The 4174-nt window shown below is 35.5% G+C and overlaps 1 long non-coding RNA gene across 1 annotated transcript; it reads left to right on the forward strand.

The window, feature by feature from the left end:
- Positions 1–304: 304 nt before the first annotated feature.
- LOC130960730 (uncharacterized) lies at positions 305–3131 on the forward strand. The gene is made up of 6 exons (XR_009079227.1): positions 305–673; positions 869–916; positions 1214–1378; positions 1625–1710; positions 1802–1852; positions 2933–3131. It is a non-coding gene; the product is annotated as an uncharacterized LOC130960730 (long non-coding RNA).
- Positions 3132–4174: the final 1043 nt, after the last annotated feature.

The raw sequence follows: 4174 nt of genomic DNA on the forward strand, positions 1-4174 counted from the left end.
ATTGATATTTTTGAGTTTAAATTGTCTTTCACAAAATGTAATTAATATATTTATTTTATAATTTAAAATTAAAAATAATTATTTGAGCTCATTAATATATTAATGAATAAAATTTTATATTCTAATAATAATTTTTACAGTAATTCTAAATATATATTTTATCTAACACTAAATTTCCAAATAAAACTCTAATTTAACAATCCCTAACCCTAACATAACGTAAACATACACACAATCACATAAAGAAGGGGAAACAGAAGGGAAGAGGGGCGGGGGCAACGAGAGAAGAGGGGGAGCTCGAAGAGGGAGGAGGGGGGAGGATCAGAGAACGGGAAGGAGAGGAGAGGGGAAGTGAGAGAGGCGCTGCTGGTGGTGACCACAGCCACTGTCACCGCTGACCTTCAGGGGAAAATGAGAGTGAGAGAGAGAGACGCACAGAACGCGCGACGCGAGGAAGAGAAGGAGCTCGTCTTCGTTGCCGCCGTCGCCGCGCTTTGCCGCCGCTGCCGTTGTTGGAAGCCGCCGCTATCGCTGGAAGGAACCAAATAAGGATAAGAGGTCGCTGTTGATGCTACCGCAGAGAGGAAGGAAGGGACGCGTGTGAGAAAGTGACGCAACAGAGGAGGAACCGTTCCTCTGCCGCCGGAATTCCTGGTCGCCGTCGTCGTTCACGGTGAGTTGGTTGTGCCCTAGCTACCAGAACCACCATTTCTGAACTCTTATTGCTCTGTAACAATCCTATAGCTCAGGCAAGTCAATTTTTCGTTGTGAATCCTTTTTTTCAAATTGTGTTATGTGTAGCTTGTAGACTGGTTATGCCCTTGCATTCAGTTATTATTCTGTGTTTGATCTTCACAATTTCATACAGGATGTTGCTGTATTAATTGCTTTCCTGATTTTTGTCGTGTTCCACGAGGTTTGTGTCTCTCTCTAATGCTATTTTATCTAATGAAAGAAGCTTCCATTATTTTCTTTTCTCTAGTTTGAAAAGTTGAAGGAAGGTGATGTTGCCCCAGTCGTAGTCATTACCTCTGAAGTATTATTTCTCGTTTTATCCTTAACAAGTGGTGTAACTATTGGGGAAGGGTTGATATATAAGACACAAATTTGTGACTGACTTCTAGATTTCTAGTTACCAAAAACCTCAAGTACCTGGCAGTTTCTAAAAGAATTCTCATGTGACACAAACAAATTTTGGGTGCTAACGTTTCAGCGTTGAACCACTGTAACTATGAAGCTGTGTTTGATGGTGTTGTTGCTGAGGAAGTTGTCAGTGTGGCTAATGCCGCTGCTATTTGTTCGGCTCAAGACTGTTGCTGCTGCTGCGAGTTAGGACGAAGGGGTCAGGCTTAATTTCTGTGGATTTCGACACATTGAGGTAGGGGATTCGTTTCCAAACTAAACATTTTAAATCATGAATGCCAATAAAGTGTTAGATGAGGCTCTTCTAAAATACAAATAGTTTAAAGAGTAAAGTGTTGTATATATACAAACACTTATGATAAGAAAATTAATCTTCTTGCCTTAGGCTTGTTTGTATGTTTTACATTTACTTCTAGCAGCTGGTAAGTTATCCTTCTTAGTTACTGAATGAACAATACAAGGTTGGATTAATTTCACACAGATTTTATTCATGAGGCAAGGAATTCTGAGAGAGCAGCCAAAAACTTGAGAAACAACAAATTGATCAGGGTTCCTCATGTATTCTGGGTATGATAGTCTTCATTATTTTCCTTTCAATGGAATACTTAGTGTTTACTATAATACTTTTACCAACATAGTATGATATTAATGCATGCAGGATTTGACTAACAGGCAAGTCCTAACAATGCAGTTTTATACAGGGCGAAAGGTATGTTCTGAATAATATCTTTGTTGTTACATCAAATTGCCAGGGACATTTTTACTTTGCTGATGTATAACTGCATGAATCATGATTGATTTTTTGTTGTTACACCACTTCTTTGCCATTACCCTATTAAGGTACATACCTTGTTAAATTAATAGTTTCATTTTATTTTATTTTATTTTATTTTAATTAATTAATTATGGTCCTGCTTGACTTTTGCTGAAATCATATGCCTCTGTGAATGTGATAATGATCTTTATCTATATGTGAGGAGAACAAACTCCATGTGCATAAGATTTTATACTCTATTAGTGGTGCATGAATAATGCATTTCCTTATTAGCTTCCTTTGACACTTTATCGATGCTGTTAATAATTAACTGCCTTCAAAGTTGCTTGAAAAATAGCTCACTATAGAAGGAGATGAAAGAACTTCAATAATTTGTGTCTAGTTGAATTTTGTTGGCATAATTTTGACTCCGATTTATTTTTATTTGTAAGCTTGAAAATATATTTTCAGTCATTTTCACTCTAATGGATAGTGATTTGAATTTTGAATTTGTGATAAGTGATTTGTGATTAGTGATTTTGTTATGCTGCTGGTTTGAATTAATTTAGGGGTGATTATTTGTTATGCTGCTGTATAGAAAATTTTTTAAATCATGTATAGAAAATTCTTGTTATGCTGCTGGTTTGAATTAATTTAGGGGTGATTAATTCTTGTTCGCTGGTGTTGATTACTTGATTTGTTTGATGGGTTGGAAGCTAATAATAGTATTTCGGTATTACCTTGTTTTTTAAGCTTCTATTTTGGTTGTGGTTGTTTTTTTGTGCTGGAATTTTTTTGAGTTTTAAGTTACTTCAACAGGGGAGTTGAAGTTCCACTCAAAGATAGATTAAAAATATATAAACATTACCAAATGGCTCAAAACCTTAGCAAATGCTCCTTGTTATTTAGTGGTTGAAATTTTCATGTTGATTGACTTATTTAACTTGTGCTCCATATTCATTACTCAACTGTACTGCATGCATCATCAAAAACATTTTTGTTTTATTCTAACTTCTTTATTTCTTTTGCTAGCAGGAGGACATGATGTGAAGAAAATATGTTCTATACAAATATAAGATGGGATGGGTCTTATAATGATTTATGGGTCTTATAATGATTTTGGTTATCCAACTGTATTATTTTGATGTGTTCTTTACATTTTGATAAGAGACTTTATCCGATATTACATGTAATGGATAAATTACACCCTATTTTGATTAGTATTGTAATGGATATCTAGTTTTTAATGAAACTTTTATGATTTACATTTATTGAATTTCTCATTCTTAGATTTATTTTGTGATTATCATCATTTTGGGATGTGATTATGCTTTAAAAAAAATTTCATAAAATAAAATAGGTTACCATAGATAAGTTATGGTCACGGTAAAAACCGTGACCATAGATAAGGCTATAGTCACGGTGAAAAACCGTGACCATAGATAAGGCTATGATCACGGTTTTAAGGAGGGGTGACCATAGAGACTATGGCCACGGTGAAAAACTGTGACTATAGATAGGCTATGGTCACGGTTTTAATGAGGGTGACCATAGAGTCTATAGCCACGATGAAAAACCGTGACCATAGATAGGGCTATGGTCACGATTTTAGGTGGAGGTGACCATAGAGGCTATGGCCACGGTGAAAACCGTGACCATAGATAGGGCTATGGTCACGGTTTTAAGGAGGGGTGACCATAGATAAGGCTATAGTCACGGTTTACCGTGACCATAGATTAACCTATGGTCATGGTAAAAAAACGTGGCCTAAAGTGTCAGATTTTGAAAATTGAAACCGTGACCATAAAAACCGTGACTATAGATAAAAAAACCGTGACCATAGACCTATGGCCACGAGAGAATAGGCCACGGTAAAAAATCGTGACCATAGGTCCAAAACCGTGACCATAGATCTATGGTCACCCTTTTTACTAGCTATGGTCACGGTTTTTTACCGTGACCATAGACCTTTTTTTGTAGTGAAAGATAGGTAAAATTGAAAAAAAAAACTTGCATGGATGTGGATTATGCAGTTTATTTGCATATGGCTATGTATACTAAAAGTATAAATATGTAATGATTTTGTTTAATAAAACTCCATTTTGTATATATGTATAAATGATTTGGATCTAGATATGGACGAGCCTGATTGGAAATATGAGATTATAAAAATGTGTTATGTATGTTAGTTAGAGGCATAGAGACTCCACCCCAAAGGTGGCCCTTTTTCTTTTTGAATGAAAATTTAACTTTTTATTTAAAAAAAATTAGTGTGAC

The sequence above is a fragment of the Arachis stenosperma genome, chromosome 2 (genome assembly GCF_014773155.1).
Source record: "Arachis stenosperma cultivar V10309 chromosome 2, arast.V10309.gnm1.PFL2, whole genome shotgun sequence".
NCBI classification, from domain to species: Eukaryota; Viridiplantae; Streptophyta; class Magnoliopsida; order Fabales; family Fabaceae; genus Arachis; species Arachis stenosperma.